The sequence below is a fragment of the Pecten maximus genome, chromosome 3 (assembly GCF_902652985.1).
Source record: "Pecten maximus chromosome 3, xPecMax1.1, whole genome shotgun sequence".
Lineage (NCBI taxonomy): Eukaryota > Metazoa > Mollusca > Bivalvia > Pectinida > Pectinidae > Pecten > Pecten maximus.
In genome coordinates this window covers 18,956,367-18,976,903 of record NC_047017.1, presented here as the reverse complement: position 1 = coordinate 18,976,903, position 20,537 = coordinate 18,956,367, and the positions used below count along the sequence as shown (strand labels likewise).

The following is a 20,537-nucleotide window of genomic DNA, read 5'->3' as shown; positions in this document are numbered from 1 at the left end:
TGGCCCCCATAAGCAATAATATTGTGTCTGATGGTCATTTTTTAATAAATACTAAATTGATGAATTGATTAAAGCCGTAAAATTGTTTTGATTTGCGTAATACATCTTGCACAAATGTCGCAACATATTTATGGGAATATATAAAAATACAACATATAGTCCGCTCCATAAGATAGAGATATACATATAAGATATATATAGATATAATCACGGTAATAGAATAACTAGGCTGTCCTTACATTTCATGGCTTGACCTAATAGAGTGGACACATCAGCAGAGATCCAATCGATAAGAAATTCCACAGCGCCAAATGTAACGCTGTTTTTATTGCTGACATTCAATATACTTGGGGACACGTTACCATGAATAATATGAACAACAAAGACACAGTATTGTCAATATTGACAACATTAGCATTGTGTATTGTACTGTTAACAAACACAAAGGGATAGTGTGATAATGGGCGATACATTATTCTGCTCAGAGCCTTTGATCATGTTTGCTGCGATATGGCTTCATTTTGCCGAACACGTTGATTCTAAATAAGAAAAGACAACATATACAGGTTGCATGTAATTACAAGCCTTGAGTAACCGATTGGCCAAGAAGAATGCCGAAAATAACCGATATCAACGACTGATTCATATTGGTCTACATTTTTGATGTTTTTGCGCTGGAAAGGAAATTTTAAAGATAGAATGTCGAATATGTTTGGAAGTTTTGGTTGAAATTTGTATTGTATTGTGGCTTTGCTCTTGGCAGGAATTGCTTGTTTCATATTATAGCTGTTTACACAATTCTTGGGTACACGGAAAACTGTCTTAAACCTTCGATGTCATACTAAAGTGCGAGATGTCCCGCGATCGAATCCCGGACACATCCAATAAAATTTTACACATGCACACATATATAATCGTTTTTATATACACCTTCTTTCTTTTAATAATGAAATTATGGTTTTCAAAACAACAATTAAACTATCTAGTATTTTAACTCCATCCTCTAACTACGCATACCTTCAAAACTTCGTTATTGTCAAATAATTGGCATTTAAGTATTTTTCATTTCATCTCCAAACCCCAAGTGTCTTCAATAATTCGTTGGAATTAATTAATTGGTATTTAAGTAAATTCATATCAATTTGGAATTTCTATAAATTACCTTCATACTTGTATGTGTCGTATTTATGTATATTTATCTATGTGTCAATCAAAATGCCATTAAGACAAACATTAGATTGTGGAAAGCCGCAAAAGTTGACCAAAAAAAAAAAAAAAAAACAACAACAACAACAACAACCAAACAAACAAACAAAAGATTGAAAAAAAAAATTGATTGAATTCGAGTGTTCTGTTGTCATTTTTGTTCTACTTTTATAATTCATATATCATAAATGATGTTAAATGCATACTCAAGTAACAGTTGCCCTTCAACATTTGTCAGAACTGCATTGTGTCAACAATTTTGATCCGTTTGTCTGCATGATTCTTCTAGATAATCGTATAATAGTGACATAAATACCCGTGAGGCATTGTTATCTTCGGACAATACGTCATTGTTATCCATTGACAATATGTCACTGTAATATTCGAACAATAGGTCATTGTCTATATAAGTACTTTAAAAAGTGTTATGTGGTTGATTACGTGTGTAAGTATGAACTGCAACGTCCAAACGTATCTCGAATAAAATGGACGACGATCTCTTCAATGTTAATCCAATTAACTGTTTACTTGTGTATTTGAACATCAGAATGGAAATGCTCAAACCATTCTTCTTTTCATGTAGTAGGTATACTGATCAAAGTTTTCAGAAATGTACATAGATATTTTCCTCTAATCTTAGATACTGTTATCCAATTATGAAGATTATTTAAGTGGCAACAACAAAGATTTATTTACATACATGTATGTCCAATAGTATATGAACATGTATGTCGATTGCATCTCCAATGAAATGAAATCATATACATGTAGGCTATGACTGTTATCAGCATAGAGTATCTAACCGGAACCTCCGCTGATGTAACAGTACCACTACTGACCTGGTAAACGGTCACGTTTTAATTGAAATTCTCACGTTAATTAAATAAAAATAGACAAGACAGGGCAATATATTCAAGTAACACATTGATAAACCTCGTCCAAACCCTTCATGCGCAATTGTTCTCATAAGGAAAGAGAATCGAAAGTGTTGATATAACTTGTGGCGAACCCTTTAAAGTTTTTGCCAATAATATATGTTTGCTAAAGAGTTCCATAGGTAGAAAATACCATTCTGCCGAGTCAAGTCCCCGACACTAGAAATAACTCTCGGAATTCCAATGTATTCCACAGGAAATATATCCTGGATCATATTTGTATGGAACATCCTTTCCCCTCATTAATATTAATTGTACATATACTTTAAAATATTGAGAGTTATATTATAGGCCTTTGTTCGCTAATCCTCCTTACGCCATACCCATATTTTTTCGCCCAATTTGTTCCAGGTTTTAATTTTGTGGACGTAAAAAATGAAACTGATATAAGTAAAAAGTGGGGCTCGTCCGGGATTCGAACCCGGGACCTCTCGCACCCTAAGCGAGAATCATACCCCTAGACCAACGAGCCATACTGGAATGGTTTGTAGAAGAGAGACCGTGACACCGCCTCTCAGAGATAAGATGTATTGTCTATAATTCGGCTATACATGTACAGGTATAAGTCCTGTAGTTCGGGTAAGAGTTTGAATGCAATGAGCTATATCAAACATTGTCAAAATACAGTTTACTAATGTGTAATTTTCGCTACGGTTTATTTCATGGAGTCGGTGCAACTCGCTCCAATACCCTTTTATTTTATCTTATTTATCCTAACTAGTTATTTAAACAAAAGTATGTAACAGCGGCTCGTTGGTCTAGGGGTATGATTCTCGCTTTGGGTGCGAGAGGTCCCGGGTTCAAATCCCGGACGAGCCCGGTATGCTTTTACTTTAAAATGGTATGCAATTTGTAAAGTTATAATTGAAACAAAAACTCGTGTGTGACATTTTGATATTTGATTGTAAATGTGAAGTTACACTGTTATCATTATTAGTTGTAAATAATTTCATTTCCTTTTCTAACTTTCATTCCCTGACTTGTGTCAGAGCAGCATTCGTCTAAGTAATTTTTGACGTCATTTGTGCGTTGTAACTATGAAGGTCAAAAAGAATTTAGTTTGTATATACTAGTATACTTATTAACACGGAGATCTTCTTCTCTCCTGAAATCTAGCAGATGATTCACACGTTATGGACGTTCATGAACTACTGTGTACTGTAATAATGGCGTTGTGTTCAGTTTTTTATAATACACGCATTCATGCAAATTAATGTCCATAGACCAACGTTCCATGGTCATTGATTATCGGCCCATTGTCTTGTGAATCCTTGTTTTAATTACCCGCCAATGCCACCTAACAGAGACACACAGATACTGTTCTTTACCAGCAATGAACTTTACATTCTTAAGATTGTTCCGGCACTGGTCATTATTCGTCCCCTGGGTTCATTTACATTTAGAACATAGGCAATCATTTCTACCCATTGATCGATTACGGAAAATGTTTCTCCAAATATTGGCTGATGAAGGAAAACTCCATCAAAATCATAATAGAACAGAATACATAATGGATCCAACATTAGAAGTCGAAATGAGGTGTTGTACAGAAAGTTAAGGTTGTTAAAGATAAGATAGAAATAAGCGACAATAAACGGACACTATCACACATTGTAAACGGATCCTTGGACTTCGGAATGTAAATGAGGCGTGCAACATCTGTTATGACGTTCTGGACGTAAAATATGTAACCAATATCTCCAACGGCCTGGTATGCATTATACGTATCAAGGGCAGTAACTCCCAAAAAATGAAGATAGCAAAAGGGATCTTTTTTTTTCATCTATTTATTTTTCAAATCAAATTGTTTTGACGTCCCAGAGACCTGTATTAAAAATAATTTTAAAAAGACACCTGCATTTATTGACACAATACAAATATCTATATTCATTTAATAGATAGAAATATCTTTATTTTAAATAGGGATATAATAATGATAAAATTTCTTTGAAATACAGATATCTGTACTTGAATTACAGAGATCTTTATTTAAATTACAAAAAAAAAAAAAAAAAAAAAAATACGTTTTCAAAATACAGATATCTCTTTTTGGAATACAGATATCTCTATTTGAAATACAACTATCTTTATTGAATTAATTAATAGAGATATTAGTATCCATATAGAGATATCTCTATTTAATATTTAATAGAGATATCTGATTTTAAATAACGAGAATGACTTGCCATACCTGTAGCATTTGTTCCCCTTCTTTAGCCAAAGACATTATCATAATTACCACAGCTAATTAATAAAACAATTAAAAGTTAACCAAAAGTTGGGCTCGTCCGGGAGTCGAACCCGGGACCTCTCGCACCCGAAGCGAGAATCATACCACTAGACCAACGAGCCGCATGTATATTGTGATAGATAACAATCAAAATTTCGATTTGACATGATAAATTGTAATCGGTAGAAATCATACTCGGCCAACCCTACTATCAAGGAAACATTTAAATAGTGTTTGATATATAAATACATACATGTATATATCTATAAACCATTGCATGATAAAACGTTGTCGTACGGATATGAGTGTGATTTCCTCCATTAACTATGACAATTTAAGAAGACGATATATCATTTTATAACAAACAGGATCCAATTGTTCTAAAGATGATTAGCTTAATGACTTGACTAGTTAAAAATATCATTTCTCCTTCACTTCAAAACCTGAATGTGTGTATTCCTTAGGAAAGAGACTACCGAGTGCTCTAGTTTCATAAAATTTTGTCAAGTTAGTTTTACCAGAACTGATTAAAGCACGATTTTAAAATTGTTGTTAAACTTTGACTAGCCAAATTAACCTTTTTAACAACTAGGCCCTGCAGCTTAATGTACAAATCCCATTAAAAAATCAACACCCCGCGTTAGAGTTTTAAGGCTGCTTCGTGGATTGTTAGTTTTTTTTTAAACTTTTGAAATTAGATATCTGACTGTTATGAAACGATTTATCTGTTTTATCTAACCATATCTCATGGGGAAAATCACAGATATGCACAGATAGCTGTATACATGTTCATTGTGTTACTTTTAACTCTATCGATTTTCAAACCTTCAAAGAAGCTTGGCCAGCAGTTTAACTCGTAATTTATCTATGGTATAATCTACATTATCCCAACTCACGTTTGGAAGCTTTTTAAAGCCACTTAATATATTATTATTGTTTGAAATGTTCGGGGAAAAAAATAAACGAAAAAGTTGGGCTTGTCCGGGATTCGAACCCGGGACCTCTCGCACCCTAAGCGAAAATCATACCCCTAGACCAACGAGCCATACTAAAAACGTGTATGTTTTTTAGTAGAGAGACGTACTCTCTCTCACACCACCTGTCAGAGATAAGACGTATTATCTATAACTCGGCTATATATGTACAGGTATAACCAAGTAGCCGTGTAATTCGGATTTGAGTATGAATGATATGAGTTATATTAAACATTGTCAAAATACGGATTACTAATTTATAATTTGTCGCTATGATTTACTTCAAGAAGTTTGTCCAACTCGCTTCGAAAACAGTGTTTATTTTATTTATTTCTAAATAGTAATTTAGATAAATGTGTTTCAACAGCGGCTCGTTGGTCTAGGGGTATGATTCTCGCTTTGGGTGCGAGAGGTCCCGGGTTCAAATCCCGGACGAGCCCATTATGATCTTGTTTTAAAATGGTATGCAATTTGTAAAGTTTTCGTAAAAAAACAAAAACAAAATCGTGTCGAAAATTTTATTATTTGAGTGTGACGTTAGAGTGTTATTGTTATTAGTTGTAAATAATTTTACCACCTTTTCTAACTTTCATTCCATTTCAACTGTCGATATTTGTATGTATTGTATGTACATATGGTAGTAACGTGGCTGCTTTTTTCAAAAAATGTTTTTCTTGACTTATAAACTATTTAGGAACGTATAATATTAACCAGAAATGTATTTTTTATACAAATAACCACACACGCTTTCTCGAAATAATATTTAATCAAGGAACTAGAATAATTAGTTAATCAAAAGACTCCTGAAAGAAACCGTATTGACAAACTATATATTAATAATCTGCACTTTTTTGTCGATGTAATATATAGCCAACCATGCCATTCATACTTATCTGAATTACACGGCTAGTTAGTTAACCTGTACATGTATAGCCGAGTCATGGCTAATACGTCTTTAATATCCCTAACAGGCCGCGTGACTCTCACTTTTAAACAAACCATTTAAGTATGGCTCGTTGGTCTAGGGGTATGATTCTCGCTTAGGGTGCGAGAGGTCCCGGGTTCGAATCCCGGACGAGCCCCACTTTTGTGTTTCTTTTTCCCCCGTGAACCATTTACAATTCTTCTCGTTTCCAACAGTAATGTGGTAATAATATTTCTTTCAAATTGTAGATATCTGTTTTTAAATTAGAAATATTTGTGTCTAAGATAGAGATACGAGTATGTATATATTGCCACCATTCAGATATTTATATTTATTGCTTAATCCTACCTACAATGGAATACGCATGTGAACTTTAGAGTGGTTAATCAAAAACTCACAATGAATTTTTAGAAAATGATTGAGGTCTCGGGAACAAATCCCGGACGAGCCCTGATCATTTATAGTAAAGAAACTTTACCAGACAAATTGTAAGATGAGTTTTTTTTTTTTATATATATACAAAATTCAGAAAAAGACAATAAGTAATACACTAGATAATAATTTAGGTTTGACAAACAGAAAGCTATAGTCACAATATGCTGATTCATTGTCATTAAAAATAATTGTGTTTTATTTGTCAATTTCCATTTAACAATATATATACAACATATAAATTATACAAATAGGAATCAGAAACAAGTGTCATAGACACTTATATAACTCTGACACCTAGCTGACTTATTTATTATCTGTGTTGATGGAATCTGGGTGACAGTTGATAATCAATTGTCATCGACAGTGAATTATATTGATATATTTTTTGTCGATGTAATATATAGCTAACCATGCCATTCATACTTCTGAATTACACGGCTAGTTAGTTAATCTGTACATGTATAGCCAGTTAAAGCTAATAGGTCTTTAATATCCCTGACAGGCCGCGTGACTCTCATTTTTAAACAAATCATACCATTTAAGTATGGCTCGTTGGTCTAGGGGTATGATTCTCGCTTAGGGTGCGAGAGGTCCCGGGTTCGAATCCCGGACGAGCCCAACTTTTGTGCTTCTTTTCCCCCCCATGAACCATTTACAATTCTTTTCGTTTCAAACAGTAATGTGGTAATAATATTTCTTTCAAATTGTAGATATCTGTTTTTAAATTAGAAATATTTGTGTCTAAGATAGAGATACGAGTATGTATATATTGCCACCATTCAGATATTTATATTTATTGCTTAATCCTACCTACAATGGAATACGCATGTGAACTTTAGAGTGGTTAATCAAAAACTCACAATGAATTTTTAGAAAATGATTGAGGTCTCGGGAACAAATCCCGGACGAGCCCTGATCATTTATAGTAAAGAAACTTTACCAGACAAATTGTAAGATGAGTTTTTTTTTTTATATATATACAAAATTCAGAAAAAGACAATAAGTAATACACTAGATAATAATTTAGGTTTGACAAACAGAAAGCTATAGTCACAATATGCTGATTCATTGTCATTAAAAATAAAATTTGATGTTTGACAATTCTCGTTAATTCTCGTCATCCAAGGAGAATAAATAAATAAATCAATCAATCAATCAATCAATCAATCAATCAATCAATCAATAACCATTTACACAAGTTAAATGCATCATTTTAAATCCTTACATGAAATACATTATAGGTGACGATGGTACAATCTATTAAAGATATGCAACTTTTAATCATTAAGAAAGCTTACGTATGTATATTGGCTTGGGGATCAATGATAAATTTGTGTTAGATATTTTCACTGAGTTGTAAATTGCAAGTTTAAAAACTTATCTATTTATCTTCAATTGGCTCGTTGGTCTAGTGGTATGATTCTCGCTTCGGGTGCGAGAGGTCCCGGGTTCGACTCCCGGACGAGCCCAACTTTTGACATATTTTTACTTTGTTTACTTTAGTTCACAATTTTCAATTGGGCATTTAAAGTGGTTTTATGTATAATCCAAGGTTTTAGCTTGAAAAAGCATAAGTTTGGTTTCAAATTAGGGATTGAGAATATAACTCAACCAAAAACCCGTGTATGTAATAAAGTAGCACTTTACAATATTATATCTCAGATATCAATCAATCTATGGTATAAACGAGGAAAAGACATTGGTAGTCAATAGCCTTATAGATAAGAAACGCTATTTTTATCTACATTATTATATAGCTAAACGGACAAAGATCTTATCCCAAGGTAAACGTCTGCTCTTAATACACCTCTTTCCTACAAACACTTTTAAGACATGGCTCGTTGGTCTAGGGGTATGATTTTCGCTTAGGGTGCGAGAGGTCCCGGGTTCGAATCCCGGACGAGCCCCACTTTTGCACATGTTCTAATACATTTTTATCGAAATATTTAAGAGCGTCAGATAGTAATCAAACATAAACGTACCAACACAACGTAGTTCATCAAATATATTGAGTTAATATAATAAACATAGTTTCAGTTTTTAATTGAAATGAGACAATTTTATACGTTTTCCACTGCTAATAAAATACAGACAGGTACGGAAATATTTCAAAAATTAAGCTCTGAAATATAAATGAGCTATTAGCACGGCTGACTTATTAAGTTTAAATTGTGTTTTATTTGTCAATTTCCATTTAACAATATATATACAACATATAAATTATACAAATAGGAATCAGAAACAAGTGTCATAGACACTTATATAACTCTGACACCTAGCTGACTTATTTATTATCTGTGTTGATGGAATCTGGGTGACAGTTGATAATCAATTGTCATCGACAGTGAATTATATTGATAATAAATGCAGTCTGGCTACAGTTCATTCGTTAATTAAATTCTGCATATTTTCATTAAACTAGTCTTCTGGTATTGAGTAGATATTTTTGGTATTGAGTTGATCTTTTTAGTATTGAGTTGATATTTTTGGTATTGAGTTGATATTTTTAGTATTGAGTTGATATTTTTGGTATTGAGTTGATTTTGTTTTGGTATTGAGTTGATATTTTTAGTATTGAGTTGATATTTTTGGTATTGAGTTGATATTTTTGGTATTGAGTTGATATTTTTGGTATTGAGTTGATATTTGTTTGGTATTGAGTTGATATTTGTTTTGGTATTGAGTTGATATATGTTTTGGTATTGAGTTGATATTTGTTTTGGTATTGAGTTGATATTTTTGGTATTGAGTTGATATTTGTTTTGGTATTGAGTTGATATTTTTGGTATTGAGTTGATATTTGTTTTGGTATTGAGTTGATATTTTTGGTATTGAGTTGATATTTTTGGTATTGAGTTGATATTTTTGGTATTGAGTTGATATTTGTTTTGGTATTGAGTTGATATTTGTTTTGGTATTGAGTTGATATTTTTGGTATTGAGTTGATATTTGTTTTGGTATTGAGTTGATATTTTTGGTATCGAGTTGATATTTGTTTTGGTATTGAGTTGATATTTTTGGTATTGAGTTGATATTTGTTTTGGTATTGAGTTGATATTTGTTTTGGTATTGAGTTGATATTTGTTTTGGTCTTGTGTTGATTAGTTATATATTAGTAGTTTATATTTTAATGAAAACCCATGTAAAAGAACTTTACCATTAAGAAGATTGCTATATAAGTAGTTTATATTTTAATGAAAACCCATGTAAAAGAACTTTACCATTAAGAAGATTGCTATTGTACATTCCATTTAACAGATGTGATGCCATACCTCGCATTAAAAGGACTAATTATGTACAGATTACACTCTATCACGAAGAAAAAATGTGTTTTGATTGTCTTTACATAATACAGTTAATTAAACTATATGTATATGAATGTAATAGGAATAATCAATATACATAGACAGTGTGAAAATTGTATATGTATAAAAAGAAAAAAAATCGGGCTCGTCCGGGATTTGAACCCGGGACCTCTCGCACCCAAAGCGAGAATCATACCCCTAGACCAACGAGCCGCTGTTAAACCCTTGTTATCTAAATCACTATTTAGCATAAATAAGATACCATATGTTCGAAGCAGTAGGATCGACTCCTGAAAGAAACCGTAGTGACAACTATATATTAGTAAACTGTACTTTGTCAATGTTATATATAGTCCATGTCATTCATACTTATCTGAATTACACGGCTAATTAGTTATACCTGTACATATATAGCCGAGTTAAAGGTAATACTGTACGTCTTATTTCTGACAGGCGGTGTGACTTTCTAAAGATTTCATCATCCAAGAATAATAATAAAAAAAAAATTAAATAAATAAATAAACAAACAAACAAACAAACAAATACATAAATAAACAAACAAATAGATAAACAAATAAATAAATAAACAAATAAATTAATTAATAAATAAATTAATTAATTAGTAAACAGATAAATAAATCATTTACACAAGTTAAATGTGTCATTTTAAACCTTACGTGAAATACATTTTAGGTAACGATGGTACAATCTATTAAAATATGTAACTTTAAATCATTCTAATTAGAGAGTGAGAATATAACTCAACCAAGAACTCGTGTATGTAATAAAGTAGCACTTTACATTATTATATCTCAGATACAAATCAATATATGGTATGTTCAGTTACTGAACGATACGGATAAACGAGGAAAGGAAAATTGGAAGTCAATAGCCTTATAGATAAGAAACGCTATTTTTATCTACATTATTAAATAGCTAAACGGACAAAGATCTTATCCCAAGATAAACGTCTGCTCTCAATACACCTCTTTCCTACAAACATTTTAAAGATATGGCTCGTTGGTCTAGGGGTATGATTTTCGCTTAGGGTGCGAGAGGTCCCGGGTTCGAATCCCGGACGAGCCCCACTTTTGCACATGTTCTTATACATTTTTATCGAAATATTTAAGAGCGTCAGATATTAATCAAACATAAACGTACCAACACAACGTAGTTCATCAAATATATTGAGTTAATATAATAGACATAGTTTCAGTTTTTAATTGAAATGAGACAATTTTATACGTTTTCCACTGCTAATAAAATACAGACAGGTACGGAAATATTTCAAAAATTAAGCTCTGAAATATAAGTGAGCTTTTATCGCGGCTGACTTATTAAGTTTAAACTGTGTTTTATTTGTCAATTTCCATTTAACAATATATATACAACATATAAATTATACAAATAGGAATCAGAAACAAGTGTCACAAGACACTTATATAACTCTGACACCTAGCTGACTTATTTATTATCTGTGTTGATAGAATCTGGGTGACAGTTGATAATCAATTGTCATCGACAGTGTATTATATTGATAATAAATACAGTCTGGCAACTGTTCATTCGTTAATTAAATTCTCCATATTTTCATTAAACTAGTCTTTTGGTATTGAGTTGATATTTTTAGTATTGAGTTGATATTTTTGGTATTGAGTTGATATTTTTGTTATTGAGTTGATATTTGTTTTGGTATTGAGTTGATATTTGTTTTGGTATTGAGTTGATATTTTTGGTATTGAGTTGATATTTGTTTTGGTATTGAGTTGATATTTTTAGTATTGAGTTGATATTTTTGGTATTGAGTTGATATTTTTGGTATTGGGTTGATATTTGTTTTGGTATTGAGTTGATATTTTTGGTATTGAGTTGCTATTTGTTTTGGTATTGAGTTGATATTTTTGGTATTGGGTTGATATTTTTGGTATTGAGTTGACATTTGTTTTGGTATTGAGTTGATATTTGTTTTGGTATTGAGTTGATATTTTTGGTATTGAGTTGATATTTGTTTTGGTATTGAGTTGATATTTGTTTTGGTATTGAGTTGATATTTGTTTTGATATTGAGTTGATATTTTTGGTATTGAGTTGATATTTTTGGTATTGAGTTGATATTTTTGGTATTGAGTTGATATTTGTTTTGGTATTGAGTTGATATTTTTGGTATTGAGTTGCTATTTGTTTTGGTCTTGAGTTGATATTTGTTTTAGTATGGAGTTGATATTTGTTTTAGTATTGAGTTGATATTTGTTTTAGTATTGAGTTGATATTTGTTTTGGTATTGAGTTGATATTTGTTTTGGTCTTGTGTTGATATTTGTTTTGGTATTGTGTTGAATAGTTATATATTAGTAGTTTATATTTTAATGAAAACCCATGTAAAAGAACTTTACCATTAAGAAGATTGCTATTGTACATTTCATTTAACAGATATGATGCCATATATCGCATTAAAAGGGCTAATTATGTACAGATTACACTCTATCACGAAGAAAAAAATGTGTTTTGATTGTCTTTACATAATACAACTAATTAAACTATATGTATATGAATGTAATAGGAATAATTAATATACATAGACAGTGTGAAAATTGTATATGTATAAAAAGAAAAAAAATCGGGCTCGTCCGGGATTTGAACCCGGGACCTCTCGCACCCAAAGCGAGAATCATACCCCTAGACCAACGAGCCGCTGTTAAACCCTTTTTATCTAAATTACTATTTAGGATAAATAAGACACCATATGTTCGAAGCAGTAGGACCGACTCCTGAAAGAAACCGTAGTGACAAACTATATATTAGTAAACTGTACTTTGTCAATGTTATATATAGTCCATGTCATTCATACTTATCTGAATTACACGGCTAATTAGTTATACCTGTACATATATAGCCGAGTTAAAGGTAATACTGTACGTCTTATTTCTGACAGGCGGTGTGACTTTCTAAAGATTTCATCATCCAAGAAGAATAAAAAAAAAAAATAAATAAATAAATAAACAAACAAACAAACAAATACATAAATAAACAAACAAACAAACAAATAAATAAATAAACTAATAAATAAATAAACTAATAAATAAACAAATAAATAAATTAGTAAACAAATAAATAAATAAATAAATAAATAAATCATTTATTGATAACCATTTACACAAGTTAAATGTGTCATTTCAAACCTTACGTGAAATACATTTTAGGTAACGATGGTACAATCTATTAAAATCTGTAACTTTAAATCATACTAATTAGAGAGTGAGAATATAACTCAACCAAAAACTCGTGTATGTAATAAAGTAGCACTTTACAATAGTATATCTCAGATACAAATCAATCTATGGTATGTTCAGTTACTGAACGATACCGATAAACGAGGAAAAGAACGTTGCTAGTCAATAAATAGCCTTATAGACAAGAAACGCTATTTTTATCTACATTATTATATAGCTAAACGGACAAAGATCTTATCCCAAGATAAACGTCTGCTCTTAATACACCTCTTTCCCACAAACATATTTAGGACATGGCTCGTTGGTCTAGGGGTATGATTTTCGCTTAGGGTGCGAGAGGTCCCGGGTTCGAATCCCGGACGAGCCCCACTTTTGCACATGTTCTTATATGCATTTTTATCGAAATATTTAAGAGCGTCAGATATTAATCAAACATAAACGTACCAACACAACACAGGTCATCAAATATATCGAGTAATAATTTCAGTTTTTAATAGAAATGAGACAATTTTATAAGTTTTCCACTGCTAATGAAATACAGACAGACTTTTATATATTGACAGGTACGAAAATATTTCAAGATTTAAACTCTGAAATATAAATGAGCTATTAGCACGGCTGACTTATTAAGTTTAAACTGTGTTTTATTTGTCAATTTCCATTTAACAATATATATACAACATATAAATTATACAAATAGGAATCAGAAACAAGTGTCACAAGACGCTTATATAACTCTGACACCTAGCTGACTTATTTATTATCTGTGTTGATAGAATCTGAGTGACAGCTGATAATCAATTGTCATCGAATTATTGATAATAAATACAGTCTGGCAACAGTTCATTTGTTAATTAAATTCTGCATATTTTCATTAAACTAGTCTTTTGGTATTGAGTTGATATTTTTGGTATTGAGTTGATATTTGTTTGGTATTGAGTTGATATTTTTGGTATTGAGTTGATATTTGTTTGGTATTGAGTTGATATTTTTGGTATTGAGTTGATATTTGTTTTGGTATTGAGTTGATATTTTTGGTATTGAGTTGATATTTTTGGTATTGAGTTGATATTTGTTTTGGTATTGAGTTGATATTTGTTTTGGTATTGAGTTGATATTTTTGGTATTGAGTTGATATTTTTGATATTGAGTTGATATTTGTTTTGGTATTGAGTTGATGTTTGTTTTGGTCTTGTGTTGATATTTGTTTTGGTATTGTGTTGATTAGTTATATATAAGTAGTTTATATTTTAATGAAAACCCATGTAAAAGAACTTTACCATTAAGAAGATTGCTATTGTACATTTCATTTAACAGATATGATGCCATACCTCGCATTAAAAGGGCTAATTATGTACAGATTACAGACTCTATCACGAAGAAAAAATGTGTTTTGAATGTCTTTACATAATACAGCTAATTAAACTATATGTATATGAATGTAATAGGAATAATAAATATACATAGACAGTGTGAAAATTGTATATGAATAAAAAGAAGAAAAAAAATCGGGCTCGTCCGGGATTTGAACCCGGGACCTCTCGCACCCAAAGCGAGAATCATACCCCTAGACCAACGAGCCGCCGTTAGTTTTAATATGTACGAGATGGCTTAAAACGATATCTAAATATATTTCTTATGACGTCGCACCCCTGCCATCAAATACAATAACTTGATATTGAATACATACAGTTATTATTTCTTGACTGTTGAAAATTGAAGTAAATGAGTTCCGACAAGTATGTTTTTTCCTAAGATTTCATCATCCGAGAGAATTCTTGTTACGTGGCAGGAAAACTGTTAATAGCTATCACACATACGCCCACACACACTCAGACATATGTACGTATAGGTGTAGTGGTGTACGTTGATTTGGATTTTATAAGATATCTTACATCTATTTTTATACTGAAAAACAACCTAGTTTTTATAGTGTCTCACCAGTTAAGTTAGACTTGATGTTTAGAGACATACATTTGCATATACATATATATATATATATATCTTATATCGCATAATTATAATTGTCGTTGACTGTATGTATCTTACTCACATAAAATATTATCTAAACAAAATAAAAAAAAGGACACACCAAGAAAGGTAACGAACTCTTAATAAATCGTCAGAGATAGATTAAACAACATATTTATCTTTGCATTAAGCCATTGAGCGTTGTAATAGGAAACCTTATACACGACCTTTTATCTAAATTACCACGTAGCTGAAGTTTCGGACAAAGAGCTTATCTCTATTTACACTAAACAGACTTCTGGACTTTAAACATCGGTGCGGCGCAGGAATCATGGCTCGTTGGTCTAGGGGTATGATTCTCGCTTAGGGTGCGAGAGGTCCCGGGTTCGAATCCCGGACGAGCCCCACTTTTTATTCATATCAAAGATTTTGTTCGAAATACTTACATCTGTACATAGAGAATACATGGTTAGTATCTTGCAATACACGGTTTATTTTTGGCGAGGGTTAGGAAAGACGAGGTGGCGAGTCTTTGGCGAGCCATCACGTCTTTCCGATCCCAGCCAAAAATAAACCTTGTATTGTAAGATACTAACCATGTATTCTGTTTATCCGGCGAAAATTTTCTACGGGTTGACGACATTCAAAACCAGCAAATTACCGTTTTGTTTACATTTCTTGGATACGAGTGACCCCGAGTGACCCCGAGTGACGTGAACGTATACAGGTAAATATGACAACTTGTTAGGTGTTGGAGCCAGGCCACATCTGAAAGTCAAGGATATGTCTACATGAAAATATACTATAATGGATTATTATTTTGGTTTGTATAAACGTTCAAATTATTTATGTGGAGTGTTGCGCCATAAAACATTGAATTAAGCTGGGAATTCGCCTGCGTCACCGTGCTCGAGGTTTTGTTAAACTGTAGGCCTGGGGGCACGTGTGTTTGTGACACTGGGCATGGATGGGTTTTCTTATTCAGATTGAAGGTTAATTGTCAACATGTTTGAATAGATTGTTGTGACATTTTTTGCCTTCGGCCAAGGAGAAGCAGACGACATCGGCAATGAATAAGTTTACGATCGTTAAAAACGCTATGTATGTAATACTATGATTGTTATATTACATTGTATGTAATACTATGATTATTATATAACATTGTATGCAATACTATGATTGGTTTATGACATTGTATGTAATACTATGATTGTTATATTACATTGTATGTAATACTATGATTATTATATTACATTGTATGTAATACTATGATTGCTTTATGACATTGTATGTAATACCATTTGTTATATCACATTGTATGTAATACTATGATTGTTATATCACATTGCATGTAAAACTATGATTGTTATATTACATTGTATGTAATACTATGATTGTTATTTATTACATTGTATGTAATACTATGATTGTTATATTACATTGTATGTAATACTATGATTGTTATATTACATTGTATGTGATACTATGATTGTTATATTACATTGTCTGTAATACTATGATTGTTATATAACATTGTATTTGATACTTTGATTGTTATATTACATTGTATGTGATACTATGATTGTTATATTACATTGTATTTGATACTTTGATTGTTATATTACATTGTATGTGATACTATGATTGTTATATTACATTGTATGTGATACTATGATTGTTATATTACATTGTATGTGATACTATGATTGTTATATTACATTGTATGTGCTACTATGATTGTTATATTACATTATATTTGATACTTTGATTGTTATAAATAGATACAGAAGATCTTTCCTCTGTAAACATATGTGAGATTATCCTGTTTCGACCATTGCTTAGTAGATACAAGCTAGTATATTGTTTCTTTAATGCTACGAAAAGAATGGAATTTTCTCGATAAGTAAAGCTTTGTGTGCGTAGCGTGTGTTGAAAATCATACCTAACTCTCTAACAGAAAACAAGAAATATCTTCATAAAGGAAACCGGCAAAGTTGAACTGATTGTGTCTTTTGAAAACGTCTTTTAAATTGTAACAGGTTTAGACACTGTTTATTGTGTCCTTGTATTGACGTTTAGTTATCGCTGCTATTTTTTACCTATATGTAAGGATTGATCATGTCTTTCATTTTGTGATTAAGTTCAAAATCATCATAATGAAAATTAGTGTTTAAAATGTCGTGCCTTATCAAACGGTGTTCTAAATATTTTTGTTGGGGTATACCATTAAGCTGGCGTCATTTCATCCACACTAATAAAATGCACATAACTGTCCATATATAGACGTCGACAAAAGGAAAAAAACAGTCATGCTTGAGACAAATTGCTCCTTGGAGCCACTCCGAATTACATCCCAAATTAAATCTTGGAGTCATTCCGAATTACATCCAAATTACTCCTTGGAGCCATTCCGAATTACATCCGAAATTACTCCTTGGAGTCACTCCGAATTACATCCGAAATTACTCATTGGAATAACTCCAAATTACATCCAAATTACTCCCTGGAATCACTCCGAATTACATCCAAATTACTCACTGGAATAACTCCTAATTACATCCCAAATTATTCCTTGGAGCGTTACCGAATTACATCCAAATTACTCGTTTGAGCCACTCCGAATTAAATCCAAATTACTTCTTGGAGCCACTCCGAATTACATCCAAATTACACCGTGGAGCCACGCCGAATTACATCCGAAGTGAAAGCAATAGGTATGCATAATTTTATACGTCGCCATTTAGCATTGAAAGATAATGACTGCCACAGCTGGATAGTAGAAGTACGAACGTCATTGCCAAATTTGCCCTCCTGTGGGTCTTCGTCCCGTTCAAAACCAACAAGGCAAGTACTGATTGAAAAAGTACCGTACCGTTCGGAGTGGACTTTAACGAGGAAACATGTTTATTTGACAGATATCATTTGTTAGTCCGTTTGTGTTGGGATTCGTTTATTCATTATACATTGGTTTATATTCACTGACAGCTAGTTAAGGTAGGCCAAGAGCTGAGAAAACGATTTGTTTACACTTTGTGTGCAAAACTCATTCAATAACGTGGTCACTTTAAATCAGATGGCATTGTTGTGCATTTATGGTTTCTATCTATCACTTTACTAGTTATTATTAGCTTGTAAACAATTAGCATACAGCCTAATGGCAAAAAAAACAACAACAACATCATAACACTTGAGCTATAACCTTATGCATAATCGTTTGGTAACGTGAACTTAGTTCAGGTTTTTGGTGATTTTGACCAAGTTCATTTTAAATACAATCATGTATTATTCCTGATCAATATAACGTAATAACAATATGCTACCTTGGATAAATATCAGGATTAACAACTAACTATGGTAAAAGTTCATGTGGTATAGTACCTTGAATCCGTTGAACAATAGTTTGTTTATGTTGTGCATTATTAATTATTGTGCAGGACATTCTGTCCGCTTGAACAATAGTTTGTTTATTTCGTGCAGTATTTTTTTTTAGCACTCAGAGCCGGTCAATAAAACCTATCAGCCAGAACAACACGGTATCTGTTCCTATATTATATATTTTCATAAATTTTCATAAATACCTGTTCATACTTGTACAATGTATACTTACGTACAATCTTACATACACACCGTCCTTTCAAAAGCATATCCTCACACTCCCTCACACATGCACAGGGTACGTCAGTTCGTCAATACAATCATACAAACAACTAGATATACACAGACTGACAGCTAAAACAATCATCACATACACAAACAGAAACACTGCGTACTTCACTGACATGCAGATGAAAAAAAATTGCATACGCTCACGAAGGACAGGGACATACTTAGATAGACATGTAAGAAAAAGTACAAAGATAATTCAAAGCCAAATACACCAGGCAGTCACTCCCTCAACCACGAGTACATACGCACTGACATTTAACGCATACATTCAATTATGTCTACACATACTTACGTAGAAAGTTTAGCATCTATCATTTTTTTTTTTTTTTTTCTTGATTTCGTGTGATGCTTTTGCTGATATCATCTCATTTTGTTCTCATCATTGTGCTTGATTATTTTATTTCTTTTTATATCTACACACGTTTTTCAGTAACGTTATGATTACAAACTTATTTTATAGAAAAGTGTGTAACAAAGACAGCCTTTGGTATTTTTTTAAATAAAATTTTCTTCTTAATTCATGCTTAAATAATTTGACTATATCCACATATTTGGTTCTTGATTCACTAAGGTGGTACCATTTATATATAATAAAACAAATCAGTGATAAAATGCAGTTAATGTCATAATAAGCAGTATAACCAATTTTGTACCCAAGTACTATAAACTTCAAATTCCTTAAATCAATAGTGTATCCAAGTTTATCGAGCGACTGTCTTACATGATACCAAAGTGGATCAATACAACGACATTCAATAAAATAGTGATTATAATCATCCTTAATTTTACAAACGTAACAGCTTTCGCTTAACATAATGTTCCATCTCTTTAATAATACACCATTTGGAATAATATCGTGACATAGTTTCCAACGAAATATTTTCTCATCATTTTCTATTATTATTTTAAATATAAAATGGAAGAAGCTTGTAAATGTTTGATAAATGTTTTCTTCAATACTGAATTGATCTTTCCATATATTGAAGTTATGTGATAAGTGAGTTTTTTTTATCCCGTAACATTGCATAAATATCATGGTTACTTATATTTTCTACTAACATCATACAATTCCTATTGTAAAGACAAACATCTTTCCAAACAATTTGAACAACAGATTTAGATCCTTCTTGTGTAGCTCCTCTAACCAAATTCGAGGCATTGCCTGTTTTACGGCAGATATCAGCAATCTAGTTTCTTTTACAAGTTAATTTACTATATATAAGATCATCAATATTCCCATTTCTTCCGATAATGTCCTTAATGTAGACCATACCAGAATCAATCCAGTTGGTATAGTATAAAGCTTCACCCTTAAAAGTCATGTATTTATTTCCCCAAATCAATTGTTGTTTTATCTCTCTGTAATTTTTGTTAACACTATCATCACTCTGAATCAAGTACCATGCTCTTAATAAGTCTAAATAAAAAACTGTTATTTCGTGCTTTTTTGGTAGGAGTTTTATAGAATCTGTATTCATTTTAAATAATAAGTTATTTTTCCCAAATTGCTCGAAATAAAAACGTGGAATCAGTTTCCATGAAGCTTCATTTTTATCTAATAGACGTTTTATCCACGAGATGCGTAAAACATTAACATGACATTCAATGTCTCTTATTTTCAGCCCGCCCTTTCGATATCCCAATCATTACTGTTCGCTTTAT

General features: G+C 31.8%; 15 non-coding genes across 15 annotated transcripts; 9 read left to right on the top strand and 6 right to left on the bottom strand.

Annotated features, from left to right (window-relative positions):
* Positions 1 to 2,541: 2,541 nt before the first annotated feature.
* On the bottom strand, positions 2,542 to 2,613 carry Trnap-agg. Its single transcript has one exon. It is a non-coding gene; the product is annotated as a tRNA-Pro (tRNA).
* Positions 2,614 to 2,888: 275 nt separating this feature from the next.
* Positions 2,889 to 2,960, top strand: Trnap-ugg. Its single transcript has one exon. It is a non-coding gene; the product is annotated as a tRNA-Pro (tRNA).
* A 1,461-nt stretch (positions 2,961 to 4,421) lies between these two features.
* Positions 4,422 to 4,493, bottom strand: Trnap-cgg. Its single transcript has one exon. It is a non-coding gene; the product is annotated as a tRNA-Pro (tRNA).
* An 851-nt stretch (positions 4,494 to 5,344) lies between these two features.
* On the bottom strand, positions 5,345 to 5,416 carry Trnap-agg. The gene has a single exon. It is a non-coding gene; the product is annotated as a tRNA-Pro (tRNA).
* A 297-nt stretch (positions 5,417 to 5,713) lies between these two features.
* Trnap-ugg lies at positions 5,714 to 5,785 on the top strand. Its single transcript has one exon. It is a non-coding gene; the product is annotated as a tRNA-Pro (tRNA).
* A 570-nt stretch (positions 5,786 to 6,355) lies between these two features.
* Trnap-agg lies at positions 6,356 to 6,427 on the top strand. Its single transcript has one exon. It is a non-coding gene; the product is annotated as a tRNA-Pro (tRNA).
* An 824-nt stretch (positions 6,428 to 7,251) lies between these two features.
* Positions 7,252 to 7,323, top strand: Trnap-agg. Its single transcript has one exon. It is a non-coding gene; the product is annotated as a tRNA-Pro (tRNA).
* A 779-nt stretch (positions 7,324 to 8,102) lies between these two features.
* On the top strand, positions 8,103 to 8,174 carry Trnap-cgg. The gene has a single exon. It is a non-coding gene; the product is annotated as a tRNA-Pro (tRNA).
* A 366-nt stretch (positions 8,175 to 8,540) lies between these two features.
* Trnap-agg lies at positions 8,541 to 8,612 on the top strand. Its single transcript has one exon. It is a non-coding gene; the product is annotated as a tRNA-Pro (tRNA).
* Positions 8,613 to 10,151: 1,539 nt separating this feature from the next.
* Trnap-ugg lies at positions 10,152 to 10,223 on the bottom strand. Its single transcript has one exon. It is a non-coding gene; the product is annotated as a tRNA-Pro (tRNA).
* Positions 10,224 to 11,024: 801 nt separating this feature from the next.
* Trnap-agg lies at positions 11,025 to 11,096 on the top strand. The gene has a single exon. It is a non-coding gene; the product is annotated as a tRNA-Pro (tRNA).
* A 1,531-nt stretch (positions 11,097 to 12,627) lies between these two features.
* On the bottom strand, positions 12,628 to 12,699 carry Trnap-ugg. The gene has a single exon. It is a non-coding gene; the product is annotated as a tRNA-Pro (tRNA).
* An 834-nt stretch (positions 12,700 to 13,533) lies between these two features.
* On the top strand, positions 13,534 to 13,605 carry Trnap-agg. The gene has a single exon. It is a non-coding gene; the product is annotated as a tRNA-Pro (tRNA).
* A 1,143-nt stretch (positions 13,606 to 14,748) lies between these two features.
* On the bottom strand, positions 14,749 to 14,820 carry Trnap-ugg. Its single transcript has one exon. It is a non-coding gene; the product is annotated as a tRNA-Pro (tRNA).
* Positions 14,821 to 15,542: 722 nt separating this feature from the next.
* Trnap-agg lies at positions 15,543 to 15,614 on the top strand. The gene has a single exon. It is a non-coding gene; the product is annotated as a tRNA-Pro (tRNA).
* The last annotated feature ends 4,923 nt before the right edge of the window (positions 15,615 to 20,537 follow it).